General features: G+C 38.7%; 1 protein-coding gene across 3 annotated transcripts in view; it reads left to right on the top strand.

The window, feature by feature from the left end:
* grin3a (glutamate receptor, ionotropic, N-methyl-D-aspartate 3A) overlaps window positions 1–18,506 on the top strand; it is a 96,136-nt gene that overhangs the window by 24,833 nt on the left and 52,797 nt on the right. For 2 of the 3 annotated variants that reach the window (XM_086097575.1, XM_086097573.1), the window contains one exon: window positions 16,410–16,516. The exons of the other annotated variant lie outside the window; for it this stretch is intronic. The gene's annotated coding sequence lies outside the window, so the exon portion shown is untranslated. The remainder of the gene's footprint in view (window positions 1–16,409; window positions 16,517–18,506) is intronic. 3 annotated transcript variants of the gene reach the window in all.

Raw genomic sequence — 18,506 nt, 5'->3', positions numbered from 1 at the left:
AGACAAACTTTAGCTTTAGCAAGACAAAAAAAACAAAAAAAAACATGAAATGATGAATCGTGCTTTGGAAACCTTGAGGGAGAACAACAAAAACACATTTGACGGTGGGGAGAACAAAGCTAGTGACAAATAGAAGAGAAAAAAAAACAATGGAAGCGAATACAAAAGAACTTATCACATCCTGACAGGTGCGACAGCAAAGAAGAAAGTAGGGAGATGATTAAGAAATGAGACACAGGTGGACTGCAACAATCTCATGCAGACCCAAGTTAGATTTACTAAAGATCAGAAAATAAACTGAGATGCACACATACATGGGACAAAGCGTAATGTTTATTTGCCTTTGCCTCTGCCCTCTGTGTCTTCATTGTGAGCAATGTTCAGGTTGCCACTAGAAATAATGACAAAACGAGGCGATGCCAATAACGAGTAACTACAGACAAAATGCTTATTCATTGCTGGCTGTCATAAATGAAGGGCCTGCTGATGCATTTCAACTACTTCAGTAAATCACTCAATGCACCTTAAACACGCACAGAAAAACAATCACTCTGAGGATGTACAAATCCAATGAAGGGCAAATGTGCGCAGGGGCGGACTAGACTTGGTTTTGGCATTTTTGCAGGAGTACGTAGCTAAATTTGCAACAATGTGGGTGTGAACACAGCCAACTTGATTTGCGTTTAAATAAAACCAGCTGCACTCATTCTCATCAGATCCAGAACTAATTTGTTGTAGCATCTTGATAGTGAAAAAAGGTTTTATCTAGACTCACAATCTCTCCAGCACTTAATGTACAGTACAAAAAGTTTACGTTAGATAAGCTTTTGCAGGAGACAAATGTTTAAGACTTGGTTAGGTCTTGAATCTCTTACTTTTTCATTCCTCTATTACATGCTGAAATCCAAGAAATCCTTGGATTCTTACCTGAACTTTAAATTAAGCCTTAAAGCTAAACATGGGTTTGCTTGATGTACGAAGCCCTTTTGAAGTTATTAATATTCATTCCAAGCAGCCTTCTATGGAAAATATTTCTAACGCCTCACTCAAAAGCCACACCAGCTTCAACTAATGATGTTTCTTTGTGTCGTCAAGATATGCACTTTAAAATTCTTGGCCTTACTTTAGTGAATTGATTTGTGCAAGCTTGTGGAGAAGGAATGCTGTCAAACTAATTTCTCATTATAGACAGAGTCTTTTGTTAATTACTGTCCCCAAAATGGATATATTTATACTTACTCATTACAGGAATACAGGAAGCAAATATAGGAATCCAAATATCTTGTGTCTGTGCTCTCAGTTTGCTGAGAAGCATTTTTTTTCCCAGATTCCGCTCGAAAAATGACAAACAGCATCTCTTATTTATTTTTACAGACATTTTTACAACAGCATCATTTTTTTTAAACGCACACTTGTAAATCCATCCCGATGTGTATGCATGCGTTTTATGGCCGTAATAAAGTTTAGAGTGTTATTGATTTGGACTTGGTCCTGACTCACAGCTATCAGCTTCATCACCGCGCCGACCTGTATCGACTGCATTAATTCCGGCGGACAATAAAATGTAAACTGTTCCACTGATCACCACTCTTAAGACACAAAACTGATTGTTTTGCACTATTAGACTGGGGGGAGGAGCGGCAGAGGTAGAAAGATGAGCGCAGGGTGAAGGTAAATTTAGGCTAATCAAATTTAACTAGGACAGTACAGAGTGCAGGCTAGCAGGATTTTGAGGTGGAATGAATCGTAATGCTGATTAAGAGCCATACACTTCTATCAGTGCATTAATTTATATGCACATGATGAGAGCAGGATGAGATAAAAACATGAGGAACAACATATGCCCTCATTCAACGGTTATTCGTGTGTAAAAATATAGAAACAGCAATAACAGACAAGGTTGAGATGCACTTGAAAAGACTCAAGGTTGTAAAATATTTTTTTTATAACAGGACAAAATGCATCGGGACTAACCAGTTCGCCTCGGACAAAAAGGAAGGATGGAAACGAAAACCCAGATGTGAGATGAATGCAATTATTCTGCAGAAAAGCAACAGCTGGAAATGTCTACAGGATATAAAAATGAGAACGTTTTAGACCACCTGGCTCACCTCTCTAATGAATCATAAACTTTTATTGGGAAAGCCTCTTTAAACTTCCTCACCGGGAGAAATTTATGAGGTAAGATCTTAACGCTACTGTCGCTCAGCATTTTTTGGATTTTTGTGAATGGGATGTTACAATATCTGAATGGGAGACAGAAATTGCTGTGCAGGTATCAAAAAGAAAGATAGAAGCACGTAGAATCGTAAAAAAAAAAAAAATCTATTAACTGATCACTAATTTTCCTTTTCGTCAATTTAGGACATGTCGGCAAATAAAACATCACTGTAGAAATTACATGACTGAGAGCAACAGAGAACGAAATGCAAGCAAACTGACGAGCCAACCATCTACACCTGGCCAAGACATGAGTGGCTGAAGGATCTGATTGGTAGACACAAGAGACTGGCCTAAGAACAGGTGGAAAGGAAACCCAATCGAGTAAACGTTTCCACTCGCTCGGTGTGGTAAAAACAAGAAGTCACTTTTTTAACTTTAGGCCCCGTCCAGACGTAAGCAAAGCCAGCTTCGTTCCTCAAACAAATCCCGTACACACAAAAGCATGTGTCCAAAAGGAGACGCTTTAACGGCTGTAATGTATATGCCAAGTCTGGAGTGGCGCTGTAGCGCAGCCACAGGGAGTTAACGGAAAGCGTAGAATAATCAACAAAGAAGATGAACACTTTTTTTTTTTTATTCCTAACTTTATTGCATTCTAAAGAACAAACATGGCTTTGCATGTATCAAAACAACATGACAAACACAGGAGAAGTGACAATGGTGATTCAAGTACACCGCATGTTGAACGTGGGAATAAAGAAGCAAAATATTTGGCTGCAAAAGCATAAGCAAGCTAAGGAGGCTGCGCAAAACGACTACGACGCGGCTAGACGCCATTGTTGTTGACTGACTGACGGTTCGCGCGAGAATCGGCGCATACGTCATCAGCATCGAGCTGCGACCTTTACGTCATCACTGGAGGAGTACCCTGAATATATTGTCCGGACAAACACGAAAATCTTTTCATTCTGCAGCCCGGTTACAAAAGTGAGCGGTTTCAAACTCCGAAACCTTGTGAGGATACATTGAAACTGGCTTTCGTGTGGACGGGCCTTAGAGTCTTTCAAATTAATTGGTAAGGAAAATGAAATGAAATATATCAGTTGCTACAATTACAAGAACCAATTTAGGCAAAGTTTGGAAGTCTGATATTATCTCAACTTATCACCCGCCACAACAATCGTATCATTATTTGACAGTCTAATCATTATCACAGTGCTGAGCAGGTCGCATATGCCCTTGTCATCACTCGCTGACTTAACATGAGTGCATAATGAAGCTGCAGGCAGACGCGTGCGTCCATGTGTGTACGTCGGGACTTTCCATAGGCTGTCAATCACAAAGAATGGGAAAACATAAGGCCTGTAGTCATGTTGCCTGCTGTGACTGATACAGTGACATTTAAACCAGTGCTTTAGTTTTTATACTCTTTCACTAAGTTCATGGTAACATGTTTTGTAGGCTGAATATCACATTATACACTTTTTAAGTACTATGGCATTGGCAGACAACTGCTCAACTGAGTGCCATGCTAATTTGATTGTTGTTGTGTAGGTTTAGTTTGGGTCTTCTACCAGACTCCCTTAGGAAGCGTACACTGCACCTTACTTTGCTATTTAAAAAAAGAAGAAGAAGAAGCATTCACTTATTTTTCAGGAATGCTAATGTTTTACTAGATTGTCAATCTAGCCCTTGTCATCACAAGGCTATGTGTAGTCAGTTCAATATGTCTTCAAACAATCGAGTCCATGCTTCTCTGGACTGTCGTTCGTTTTGATTGTCATTTAGTTTTGTCTATTTTGTTCAAGCTTCATGTTTCTACCCTGCAAAGTGAATTCAGAGATTTGTTTGTAAATACCACACATGCGTGTTTACAGATAATTGCTAAAAGCATGTACAAAGACTTAGCAATGCATACTTGCGTAGTACTCAATCATCATGCTATTGTGTTTGTCACCATTTTGCTTGTGTTGATTTTTTTTTGGGGGGGGGGGTCTCTTTGGTCCACCAGGAGCTATCTCGCATGACTGCCAGTTACTTATTTATAATCACTATGCCCATTTCTGCCACTACAACGTGCAGTTAGCTAACTAGCCTATTTTTTCTCATTAAAATACACATTGCAACAATTTTCTAGTACATAAGTTGTTACAAGCAAATAGCAAGAACATGATGACAGCTCCCGTGCTTTTTTCTCGGTTTTCTCCATGAATGGTTGTTGGTAAAAAAAAAAACGTTCTCACCCTCAACCCTAACGAGCATAAGTAGTCTAAAAAGTCAATCAAAGAGTTAAAGTGAATCGAAGAAAAAGTCTCTTCTTAATGGCTCAACCTGTTGAAAGTTGCAGGGAGCTACAGCCTATCCCACCTGACTTTGGGCGAAAGGCAGACTACACACTGGACTGGTCGCCAGTCAATCACAGGGCACATCGAGACAGGCACATTCACGCTGACATTCACACGGTCACTGAGTTGGAACTGGACCCACATTGCCTGCAAGTCAGTGAACTGTTAAACCGGCAGTGACATAAAATATCCATCCATCCATTTTCTATACCAATTCCTCACGTCCTTATGGAGCATATACATTTGGGCTAAAGGCGGAAACAGCCAATTGCAGAGCACAAGGTATAACAAACCACTATTCACTCTCACACCTCAGCACGATTTAGTCTTCACTGAACCTTACATGCATGTTTTTGGAACGTACCATTTGTGTCAATTGTAACTGGAGAAACACTATGAATATACGAGGAATGGAGTATCCAAATAAATTGATACATATCCATAATACTAATTAGTATTAATAATATATATGTGAAAGAGCTCTGTTACTCGGCTAATCTGAGGATATCCATCCAATCATGAGGTAAATCAAGCCTCAAATGTAAAGTACATTAATTGCTTGTTTATATGAGCACATCAATATTGACATGCTTTCTCATCAGGAAGCATGTTAAATAGTGTTAAATAGTGTTGTCAGTCACTAGGACCCTTGGGCTTTATTCAGTTATCAGTGGAAGCCCACAGAGAATGCCTCAACCCACTGAAGGTGTCATTTTAAGGCAAGAGGGTCCAAATTTCAGAGAAAAATGCAAGGGCCACTTTGATTTATTTTTTTATTTACTTACTGAATTACTTAACACAGTGCAACCACTCAATCAATTAAGGAATTATAAATCATTTATACAATGGAGTAATTTTGAAAAACGACTACATCAAACAAAGCTTTCTCAGGTGCCAGGCAAATACTTCAAGATTTTATTTAGGTTTCGGGGTGGCCCGTGACCAGCAGCTGAATCCATCTCCACATTCAGAACCAAAACAAGAGTACAGGCAGTTCTACGTCGTTTCGACTTTACGGCGCTCCTGCCTCATCCGTAGCACTTTTTTTCCGTTAATTTCCCACAGTAAGCACGCCATTTTAAAGTTATTTAAAGTTGTGTTGTTGTTACCTCCAGCAACAGATGTCCATCAAGCACATTTCCGTGTTTAAGTTTGAATTAGCTCCGCTCTGCCGTCCGAAACATGAAATATTGGTTTCGCCTCTTCTAGGTTGCACAAATATGTTGTTTAAAATTACTGTACAAAGTATTTTGACGTAAATATCGACGGTAAAATCCGACGTAAGTCGAAATTCGGGTTACATCACCAGCGTAGGAACGTAACTCGAGGACTCCCTGTAATATGTAGTCAGCTGACCACACCAGATGTTCACAAATGGGACCTTGACACTAAGCAGAAAGTAGAGGAAATTTTAACTTCTGAAACCGAATTATCTTTGTTTTCCACAGTGTTCTGAAGAGAAATTGTGTTATTATTTGAGCTGAAAATGTATTTGTTTTAAAGTTATTTTTAGTTTGTGCCGCAGGCCGCTAAAAATAAACGGTGGGCTGCAAATGGCCTCCGGGCCATATTTTGCACACCTCTACATTAAGATTAAAATAAGAAAGACAAATCTCCAGGAAATGCCGACTCTGTGACTTTTATATCAGCACGCTATAGGAAAACAAAGCATCTAAACAAATAGCAGGAAGAGTTTGCATCCACTCTTTTTGTAACTTGGGTTTTTCTTGAGATTGCAGTCTGCCGACAAGATGAGGACGAGTCTGCAAAATAGCAGACTGAGTCCACAGAGTTGGCCTGTGCCTCTGTGAGATTAGGGAGAGTGCAGATTATGTAAGCAAGCAAATCACATTAACACCTGACCTATTGTGGCAAATGCTGCTGATGCTGCAGGTAAGAGCAAGAGAGAGAGTGATGAAGACAGAAGAAGGAGAAGCTTTTACATGAGGACCGAAAAAAAAAGCAGAGAAAACCAACATGACGATGCGGGAAAAGTAAGACCACACCCAAGGTGCACCATTAGCCACAAAAAACAACAATTTATTTTTTATTTTTTGGGTTGGGTGGGTGGGTGAATGAAACAAGGGGTCCTGATGTATCAGTGACGGTGTGAATGTGAGAATGAATGGTTGTCCATCTCTAGTCAGTGCAAGGCCTGCCTGAATCTGTCTGGGCCTGGTCACAATTTTGTATCTGCACTCCTAAAATGTCAATCAAACGTCTTCACCTCTCAAATCGAGACCTCCTGCCTCCTCTTGACTAAAACAACCCCTTGCCGACTGAATGAGTGACTTTTCTCCCTTGTCGCAGGGATAAATATCTGGTTTAATTTTGGTTCAGGCTAATTGCCAGAAGCACATGTGCACGCGTACGCTGGTGTGCTTATCTATATGATTTTGTACGTCGAGTGTGTTGTTAAGCCTCCAGAGAAAGCAGACAAAATGACACCCAAAATGATAAGCGACAGTGACCTCCCTCCTCTTCCCAGCCTCTTTAACCTTCATGCCCGACCCTTGGGACACATGCTTGCTATGCTGTGCACTCGACAGTGGATGTGCACTTTCACATCTGAGCTGTAAAGGCTGCGGGTGAAGAGAAGATTGTGTGCGGTGTGTCAATATAATTTGGATGATTTTTTCACTCAGTCAGAAAGACTAAAAAAACATTTGGTATTCCTTTATGAGTTTCTAATACTAAACTTAATCTATAAAATGCTGCTTTATGTTTGCATAATCCCCATATAAGTGAGTCATGTGGTTCAATATAATCAATTTGCACGACAAGATTGGTGATGAATCATATAAGACAAAATATCATTATATGCAGAGTTGTATTTCTCCGGCTCATAAGTTCAATGTGACAAATAGTTGAAGAATATGCAAAGCATTAATCCAAAATTCCATGATAAAATATAGCATATATTGTAATATCAGTATAAAGAAACATTAACAGAGTTTCTCTATCTTGTGACTGTTTTAATATACTTGCACTCACAATGATATGACTATTATAAATAATAGAACCCAATAAAACTGTACGCAACATTTTATTTTAAAGCCTGTCAGGTCATTAGTCTTTATTAACTGTAGCCGTGGCCGCTAACCAAAGTGTTTCCCCTCATCCTACATAACAGCAAAGTGCATTCACAACTTTGCTATTTCAATTACAGAGTCCGTTCGGTTTTCCAAAGTAAATAACGTGGCAGTGGCTCCCCTGTCTCAAAGAATTGTTTTGAGTCTGAAAGTTCAATTCTCTTCCCTTCACCTGTCAAGATCTTTAACCGGTGGCGCCATGATCCGGGAAGCCTGCCTGTGCCGGCACCCCCAGTGGCCGTCTTGAAGTGCCCTTGAAAAGCAAGCTGTACTCTAGAGTTGGTCTCGACGCTCTGGTGACACAATACGTGGTAGTTTCTGGCTTGCCATACCGCAATGAACTATTTAGGATGTTGACAGCATATTTGCCGCATGGACCGAACAGCAGGAATAGCAATGAAAGCAACCTTGCTACTTTTGCGACCTTTCAGATGTTTGGAAGAATATTAATTACCACGTCCCTGACTGTTAAGGTCAGAAAATGATTCAATAAAGTTATGCTATCGTGAGTCTAAATTTGGGAAGTGTGCCAACACAGTGCTGATGCTGCGCTACAAACTAGTCAATACATAGACATAATAAAAGACTTGGTAAATCAACAGAGGATAACGTTTTACTGCAAGCATGTGCAGTAACCTGAAAAGATGTCTATTTTTGTGTTTAAATGAACACAATATTTAATATCTTTGTCATAGGTGATGAATTGTGTATTCCCCAGCTGTCCCTTGTTTTATAATATTTCTTGCATTTAAATAATGTTGTTTACCAGTGCTCAGTTCTTGCCTTGAATTTATATGCATGTGGTTAATAATGTTGGTAAACTCTTTAAAGCTAATATAAACTTAACCTACTAGATTGGTAGTTTTTTGAACCAATCCATTTTTAGAGTGTTGGACTGGGGTTTATCGAAGTCAATCACTCAATAGTTGGGTTTCCATCCACCCATTTTTATTCAAATTTTCAAGAAATTCGAAAATAAAAGTGAATGGAAACGCTAGAAATTCCAAAAAGGGCCCAAAATTCGCAAAAAAAAAAGTTTTTACACTTAGAGGGGATAGATTTTGAAGCGTATCGAAAGAAGGAAAATGTGAATTTGGGCTACAGAAAGAGGTCTTGGAATAACCGCTGGCAAGACCGGATACACGTCGCATGTTTTGACCGGATATTACGTCACATGTACGTTTGTAGTCACAAAGCAATGTCGAACGATAAACTAAGGTATGTTTGGGGGAACGACGAAACAGAAATCTTTCTGGAATTAATTAAAGAAGTGAATATTAATGCTATTTAATAGCATAGAAAACAGCAAAGAAACGCTACGGTTGATCAATTATTACAAAAGAAAACTCTTATAACGTCAGTCCTGGTCTTCTTCTTCTTTTAAATTACTGATGGATCATATCTCTATGGTGCATACTGCCACCTACAGATGGAAACGGGCATAAGTCGCATGTCCGTTTTGCGCATTTTCAGTAAATTCGCTTAAAAAATTCAAAACAATTGGATGAAAACCTGAGTAATGAGTGGTACAATGTCTGAGATTTACTTGTCAAACAGGCCAAAAAGAAAAGCATCCAAATTACTGATTTATGTTTTTACTCAGATTCGTAACTGAAAATACAAGGTTCCGGATGAAGCTGGTGCAAATGCAGGTTGCCTTTGGCCTGGGCTCACCCTTGCGCTTCTACACTGTAAAAGTCTTAGCTCTCTACAATCGTGCGACCAATTGGCTTGTTTTCATCAAAAATGGATGTCCATCTGGAGTCAAGACAGATTGCGACCGCACGAAATTTTAGAGAAATTATCTCATTGTTTCTGCCTCTGACTGATGCTGTGAGGAAGACCCTGTAAAAAGTCTTGATCACCCGCTTCAAAACACTTACAGCCGCTATCATCATGGCCAAGAGACAGAGAAACAGAGGCAGGAAATATCTGGACCAACAAAATGTGGTCATGCTAGCTGTTTAAAGCTAATGCTAACTTACTGTATCTCCCCATTTGATGTAGTGCTGTCTTCCTTGCTTTTGTCTTAGCAGACTGCTAACATCATGTCGAGTAAAACACGCTTTGGAGGTATGGCAGTGCCGATTTTGGTCATCTGGGAGGGCCGTTTCTTGTCCATGGTCAAATAACGAGTTGAGGTGGTAACGCCATATTTCTGAGATATGATCAATATACGTGCAATTTGACGAATAGAACACGTAAAAAGGTTTAGCCCAGTTCTGTGTTTAAGATGTATCTTAGTGTCTACATTCCCTCTGCTTATAGGGCTATATTTGAACATCCAAATGCTAATCTGATTGATATGAAGCCATTCATACTAATCCTAGCAACCCGGCAAGAGAAAAGCCATTAGAAGGGCAAAACCCTGCAAGCTCTTCAAATGTGCTCTTGCTATGTCGGCCTCCACATAATTGAAGTCATCTGGTGTCACATGACAGACTTATGGCACCTCGTGGGAATGTGATGCCAGTTAATAACTACATGTGATTCGCGAGTGTGTAAACACATTTGGTTACAAAAGAAAACGGCCCATCATTTCAGCACACACATACTCAAACAATATTCAACATAAATAACCGGAGAGAAATAAAATGATGTGTCTGGCACTAGATGACATTCATTTTTCCTCCATATTATTGTGATCACAACCAAGTTTATTGAGGGACTCGATGTTTAACATGCATTCATAAAACCATGAATCAATTATTTTAATGTCTCCTTTTTCCCATAAATTCTTAAGAAAATAGAATTTTAAAGGTAAGTTATTGTTCACATGAATTCAAAAGTATTTTCTTACATTAATGAACGACCTGACTTCAGAAGCACTTGATCTTTAGGAAGAATTGATGTTCCATAATTAATCAATATGGATTGAATTGAAGCAGATCGAATCAGGAAAAATCGAATCCATTGAGGAAATTAGAATCAATATCCAGCCCTAACAGCTACAGTATACTGTATAATCCAACTGAATTTAATACAAGCATTGCATTTATAAAGTAAACCATGCCCACATACTTGGCATGAAAGCTGGAAGTACTGGTTTAACAGACAATTCCCACAAAATTTTCAGGTGTTCCATTCCAATCATTGCGAAAACTGAGCCTGTATTTTTTCTCTCTCTCTCTCATTCTGTTGTTTAAATTAAGCAGTTACTTTGCTCACAAACCAAATGGAGTCATTCCCTAGCCTACAAACTTTTTAAATGTTTAATGTTTCCACTATTTCACTTAGACATTTATAAAAAATTAAGAAGCAATCTATTTGGCTTAAGTAACTTTAATGGATTAGTTAATATGGATGGATAAACAAAGAAATGTTACACTGCACATTTTACCACCTTGATTAGAGACATTTCTCACTCTATCTCTCTCCTTTTTTCTTTTCTTTTTCTCTGTTTAGTTGAGTCTCCATGGAACCATCAACCCCAAGCCCATAATCAAAAGTCACAAGATGGGTTTTTTCATCCTCTGTAAACTCGGAAGTGCACTTCCACCATTTGCGCAAAAGACATTTGAAAAAAAAACTACCATTTATTGACACATTTTTCATTCATTTAAATTTTCAGTTACCATATAAACAAATGGTCAAAACATTTTATCTGTTGTCAATTGTGTGCTGTTTCATGCAAACAACTGTTTATCTTCATGCGATCAGGGTGCCAAAAGGCAGCCAAGCAATTGTGATGATTAAAAAAAAAAAAAATTGGAATCAAAACAACATTTTCCAGTTGCAGAACAGCTACTCTACAATCACTGCTGCTTCAAACCTATCTTAAATATATGATTGAACTCATTCTTATGCTGTAACTTTCAATTTTTACCTCCATAACTCATATCATATCACTGTGTCTCTTGTGGTAGATTTCAGCATTTAGCTCATGTCACGTATTGGCGTCTTCGCCGTCTTCAGCGTCTTTCACCAGAACTGTCCTTTTATATTTGTTGACATTGTGTGACAAAGACACAGGAAGCAAACAAATGGCTTTCCTCCTCCTGTGTTTCCTCTCTCATTATGCATGAGGGTTGAATACCTTTGAACGGACAAAGCAAGGTAAAGTGAGAAAAAGCGGCGTCCAAATGACAGATGAGAAGAATGGGAATGGGAGTACAAAGAGGGGAGGAAAAAGCAAGAAGATAGAAGAAAGAAAGAAGCATTAAGTGAACGAGAGAGAAAGGTTCTTGGCTGGGCTCGGCCTAGGAAGATGTGCTGTCACGCTGCATCACCGTGACAGACAGCAGAGCGGCCACTTGGGAGTTCTCATTTGACACACAAACACACACACACACAAACAGACAAACAAACACACACCTGAAAAACACCTGCCTTAAACACTTAAGCCTATACCACATATACACACTTGCCATGTAAGCTGGCTTTTCACTGCTTTTACCCAGATAGTTGGTATGTGAGGCGGTTATAAAGTTGACCCAAAAATTTGCAAACCCCTGAAACAATAACAGCAGCGGAGGCCACCACTGTGTATTACTACATGCGGACCGATTGCGGTTGGAGCGTTCCCAAGCAAAGCGTTTCCCTATTATAGTCAATGCAGTCTGCGTGGTTGCGTTCCAGGCAGCGCGTTTTAAAGCAACAATTTTGCAATTTAACTTTGGGTCTCGTCGGCGACAGCCACGTGGCATTGAAAATGTACTTATTACATCAAATCATAGGCATAGAAAGGACACAAAACCTCCCAAAAATGTATTTCACTAAATGGTGAAAATAAAAACAATTTGTGGCGATATCATTGCGGTCTGTTGGACCAAGAGGTTATACAACACAAACAGATTCCTTTACCGGCCAGGAATCTTAATAATAATAATAGGAGCAGGAGCAAATGCTGAGCGAAGAAGTTGGCGCACGTATCTAGTGACTGGATTAACAAACAATTGATCTTAGCATAAGAGGTGTAGCATAAATTGGACCACACAAAGAACAGATTTATTTGGTGCCCCGTGTGAGGCCCTCGAGGGTTGCTTAGGCACTACACTGGAGTCGCTATTAAATAATGATGCTATTTAGAGCCCTTATGCTACATTCAGACACGGCAGTGTGAGCGCAAATTTCTTTCTGAAAGTGATGAGTGAGTAAAATGTGGCTGTACTAGTGTTTGTTGTCTTGTTTTTTTAGATGACATGTTTAACTGAATGCACCTTGCGCACAGTCTGAAGTGAAATTGAAAGAATGTTTTTGATTCACTCCTGCTGCAGCAATTTGCTTGTATTCCCAAACATGTATTGTGTAAATATCGAAAGTTGAGTTTAATGACACAATACCTTGTGTGTGAAGTGCTTGATAAAGGTTGGGGAAACATTGGGTTGATGATTGACTACCCCTCTGACAAATTTAGGTTACACCCATCGCCAAAGGAATGGAACTCCATCATTAATTGAGGGCCGCCTGTATCGAAACACTACACATACTGTAATTGACATGCATGACTTCAACGCTTAAAGGCACAAGTGTCAAATGATTAAATATATCAACTTAAACATGCCCAGATCAGATACAATCACCATCATTTGTCTGATCGCTCATGACAGAGCCTGTTCTCGTCCCTCTGTGTGATGTGATCCCCTGTGAGTCGTGTGTGTGCATGCAGGCCATCTTCTGCCCTCTTTTTGGTTCTGATAATGATGACATGTTCCTCGTTGCCCTGGAGGAAATCTGCAGCCAGTCAGTTATTACAGATCTGTGTGTATGTGTGTGTGTGTGTGTGTGTGTGTGTGTGTGTGTGTGTGTGTGTGTGTGTGTGTGTGTGTGTGTGTGTGTGTGTGTGTGTGTGTGTGGAGGAGGGGTAAGGTGGGTGGGGGGGGGGGTTTGGGGGTGTTGTTGTTGTGCAAACCAGTTAGCTTAATCAAGTCATTTAAAATCCTAATGAGAGCCCTAGTGGAATGAAATTCTGATCAGGTAGAGGGGCGGTGACTAGGATTGTAAAAAAAATAAATAAATAGATACACAGGGTTATTCCACCTATAATAATTAAAATTGAAGAATTTTAAATTGTCCATCTCGGAGAAAATGTGTGAGAGCAGATGTCACTGATGATGGATCAAATTTATAGTCCAGTTCATCCTAAAGTTGTTCAATAGCAGAGCTCGGGATTCCCCAGTTCTTCCGCAGCAAACTTAATCAAGCATTCAGTTATGGTACTTGTTTTATTCACTGGCACGCAGCCATGTTGAAGTGTAAAAAGGCCTTCCGCAAAATCGTACCGCAATGTTGGAAATATGCAATTGTCCCAAACAAACCAATATTCAGGGAAAACAAAGGGATTATACACAAACGCCTCCATTATCATTTGATTGATGGAGAAGTGTGCCCAAACAACCAATTACTCGATGTCCATATACTGTAGTGTAGTTTGTTTCCAGGTCTATAATAGTGGACTTGAGTGCTTCTGTGTCTCATAACACAGACAGGATAAATAGAGACAGTCCCCGCACAGCCTCACAGATCAATAAGGACGTCACGCTTCTTGCCTGAATAATTACATGTCATCTCGCTGTCTATCCAGCACATATATGTACAGATTTCCATCCTGGAACAGAAATTTCCTGGAAGTCATGTTAAAGCTTTTGTCAAATGATGACACTTTAAATTTGTGTAATAGAGGTGATTTCCCAGCGTTGTTTATGGATGCTTATGTACCTTTTCGAGTATGTGCTTATCTTTTATGTTTATGGACAGTCTTTGTAAGTGTTGATGCTTTTAAAACTTCTAAATGTTTATCAAGGTTGCACATTCACAACTCACCATCGAGCCGGGAAGCTTCTCTTATTGATGTGAAAGGCTTTTGGAAGTGTTTGACTCTTAACTTGTTTTGTACATCAACATCAGGCTCTTAGGGGCCTTGACCAAGGTTGGAGGCTGGCTGTGTTTGACGAGGCAGTTACTGACTCAGCATGTCATCAATTTTCTCAAAACTATTGTAGTAGTATGATGTGTATTTGCTATATATATATATATATTAGTGGAATTATGATTTGATTTGACATTAGTTCGAGAGGGTATGATGCAATAACTTTTTGGGTGTTATTTTGCATAAAATATTTGAATGAGCTTCCAAATTTACCATTTCCTTCTAAGATATGTGCCTCCAATAAAAAAAATTCAATACGTAGCTCAATATATTTAAAAGTGGAATGATTTAGTTCGATTTGATGCACTCACATCTTTTAAACAAAAAACTCTTGTGGTTCGAATGTGCTTTTTTTTTTTTTTTTTGGAACACCCCTTACATATAATAATCAGAATTTTATAGTATAACATTTTAAATGATAATAATGAGATCTTCAAAATTAATCTTGGTACACACACGTTGGGTTTGATCAAATTGCAGTGAATAGAGCTGGTACACTAATGCTGCTTTCTTTTGTCTGTAGAGATCCAGGGTTGTAGTCTGGCTGAAATTTTAACAGAATTACAATGCCCTGTGATGCATTAATAGAAAATGGACATGTTTTGGGGTTACAAGAAAAAGCTTTTTTATTATTATTACTATTCATGAATGTCAGTGACGAAAATAATGGGTACTAACCTTAAAGCTAAGTGGGGTCAAATATAGCTTTTAAGAGTAGGTTGTCCAACAAAAATGACTGTTCTTCATGTTGAGGTTAAAGAACAGAAAAAAATATATCTCACAAGTGTGCATGCATACTTTCACTTGGACAGCAATGATTTGATTTAATAATACAGTGAAAACACATTGATGAATGAAGACACTATTTGTTTTTAACAGTAATACAACTTGCATGATTGTGGCAAAGATAGTCCATCCCCAGGCATAGCAAAGAAAATATAATTATAGAGTGTCATTTTCACCGTAGTGCAGAGGGGACAACTCAGTTTGATGATGTTTCACTTTTCCGTCTTATCGCATTTTTCTATCTTGAGAAAGCAAGTGAGATGCAGCTTAGTTATTCAGATATATTCATTAAGCCTTTATGGTGTTACTGCCGATCCCATTCCAGCAACAATATTAATATCAGCAAAGTCTCTGCTTATATATATTTTTTCTACAAGGAACACCTGTTCCATACTGTAATTGGACTTGTCCCCATTGACACCCCCTAACCGTGTCCCCTGTGCGTGTCAGACAATCAACTTTGGTAGACTGAACACAAGCAGTTGTCTGTCTGTCTGGCTTTTATTCTCCCCATCATTTTGCCATGTTGTTATGTCGCCTCCCTTAAATAGTCCAAAACACAACGGGTGCATCATCCATCTTTTTCTAGTGGCTGTCTGTAGCTTCCTTTAGTAGGTTAATTATAGCATATAGCAACTGAGGAGAAGATGATTACCGCCACAGTGGTCCAATGAGCAGTTCAATGATCCCACCACAGCACTCGTAAAGTTTTATTTTGTTTCTTGCGCAAATTAGAAAATCTGGACAATTAAAAGTGCAAAGAGAATGCATTACAATACCCAACTGGGTATTGAACCAGACTGAAGGTGAGGACGATGAATTAATTAACTTTTTCTCTCTTCATTGAACTGTTGCCATCTCAGCCGAAACACACATTTACTATCTGGAGAGACAGAAAAGTTTTGCTGTTTTTGGTTATTAAAACATTAAAATTATTATTATTGTCATGTCACTAGTCTTTTTTTTTTAAGCGAATTTAATTAAAATGCGCAAAACAGACGTATTCTTAAGATGGTGGTTATTAGGCTGGTTAACATTAGTCAGGTTTCCATCCAATTGTTTCAAAAAAATGTAAGCTAATTTACTGAAAATGCACAAAACGGACATGCGACTTATGCCCGTTTCCATCTGTTTTTCTTTCGCGACTATTGACAGGGGACTCCGCCGCTGTAGGTGGCGGTATCGACCAGAGAGATGTGATCTACCAGTAACTTAAAAGAAGAAGACCAGGAAGCGACTGCGCCGTGCGGTGACATCCTTTTGTAATTTCTTAATAAACCGTAGCGTTTCTTTTCTGTTTTCCATCTAAAATTGCATCAATATTTGCTTCTTTAATTAATTCCAAAACAATTTTGTTTTGTCGTCCCCTCCAAACATACTTTATTGTCCACCATTGCTTTGTGAATACAGAAATACATCTCCAGTCAAAACGTGTGACATGTATCCGGTCTTGTTTCCATAACCAAAATTCACATTTCCTTTTTTTGTTACGCTTCAAAATCGACCCCCTTGAAGTGTAACATTTTTTGGGTGAATTTTGGGCCCTTTTTCAAATTTCTAGCGTTTCCATTCTGTTTTATTTTTGCATTTCTTAAAAATGTTAATAAAATGGTTGGATGGAAACCCCAGTATTGGCAAACTAGACACTTTAAAATACATATTGAAATTGGCTAACTAGATGTGTGTGCAACACAGGCTATTAAAGCAAGACTTGTTCTGTTACATATAAGCAACCCTATTATGTAGCTCTATTGCAGTACTTCGAGGGAGGTTTTATTCTCCCTCGTCTCAATAATCGTAATGGCAAGCGACGTTTATAGCGCACCATTTTTCCAAACAATTTAAGAAATGAAGACTGATTGCACATTGGAAAAGCTGGCTCGCTCAGATGCCTGTATAATTAGAAATCTAAAGTAAAAGCCACTTGATATTACATTGAGCACTCTCCATCATTCGGTAAACTTAAAATGAGAGCAGAATAAATACAAAAAAAATTATGTGAACATTAATTTTCCTTTCATTGATTTGTTAGAAATTGTTTAAAAAAAAAAAATGGAACGGACCTTTTTGGATTTAAAACATTTCTGACAAAATTTCTAATTCCTATTTTGTTAGCAGGGTTAGACACCAAGTGCACTAATTACAGAATGGTGTATTGTGGTTTTTTTTGTTTTTTTGCCAGGAATGAATGACTGAGGTGACAAATTTGAATCTGAATGTTCTCGTTTGCAATGTAAAAGCTCACTGGGCAGTAAAACATGTTTGCAACTTTCCTCCCTTGGCGTGATGGATAGAAGTGTAAGTGGATATATAAATGCAGCAGTAATGTGATAAACAAATGATACGCTGATAGTTATTGATAGTAATTAGGATTTTGGAAGAATGGATGGCTAGACATCGGGATGAATGAATGATTGGATGTGTGGATAACTTAATGATGTGATGACAGCTGATTGGGTAAATGAATGGATAAAGTATGTGCTTTGTTTACCGAAAGAATGGATGGATGTTCCGTTTGGTACGGTGTCTAACCGGATAGATTTGTGAGGTGTCGCGAAAGACTGCATGATCGTTGATTGCAGGGTAGTTTGGATGGAGTTTGGTGGGATCGTTCAATTAATTAATGATTGTTGTGTTGGTGCTTAACGAGGAGAGATTTGTCGGTAGTTAAATGGGTGGCAAGGTGGTTGGCAGGATGGATGGATGATTCATAAGTAGTTTGACGGATAGTGGCTAGCTCAAACAATGGATGGTTTTGCAGATTATTCAATGAATACATTAATTATTCAAAAAAACTGATTATATTGTAGGTAGTTTCATGAATGAATGATGGATGGATGAATATGTGCGTAGTCCAATGAATGACAGGATGATATCAGACTTCTGGGTAATTTGACTTGATTTGTGGACAGTTAACAAATGAATGAATGATGAGTGGGTACTTGACATGAATGGTTTTGTGTGTATTTGTATAAATAAATCGTGGGTTTGTTTACTTGATGAATGGGGTTGTTTGGTGAATAAAAAGATAAAAGACAAAAGCCACGGAAAGTAGCTGCAGATTCAGATAATGCCGTACAAAGCGTTGGGAATAATGCAGGGAAAGATGATGAACTGTATATAAGAAAACAGTTATAAGTCACAAAGGAAAATGGCTGAATATTTTGGAGAAGGGCTGACACAGCCTGCTGGTGATAGAGAAATGTTGGAATGGGGATTCCAAAAAGGAAACCGTGTATGTGATCATTTCAG

This window comes from Leptonotus elevatus, chromosome 15, assembly GCF_054856555.1.
Source record: "Leptonotus elevatus isolate MCC_2025b chromosome 15, RoL_Lele_1.0, whole genome shotgun sequence".
Taxonomy (NCBI): domain Eukaryota; kingdom Metazoa; phylum Chordata; class Actinopteri; order Syngnathiformes; family Syngnathidae; genus Leptonotus; species Leptonotus elevatus.
The sequence above is the reverse complement of the archived record's forward strand: the minus strand, read 5'-3'. Positions and strand labels throughout refer to the sequence as shown.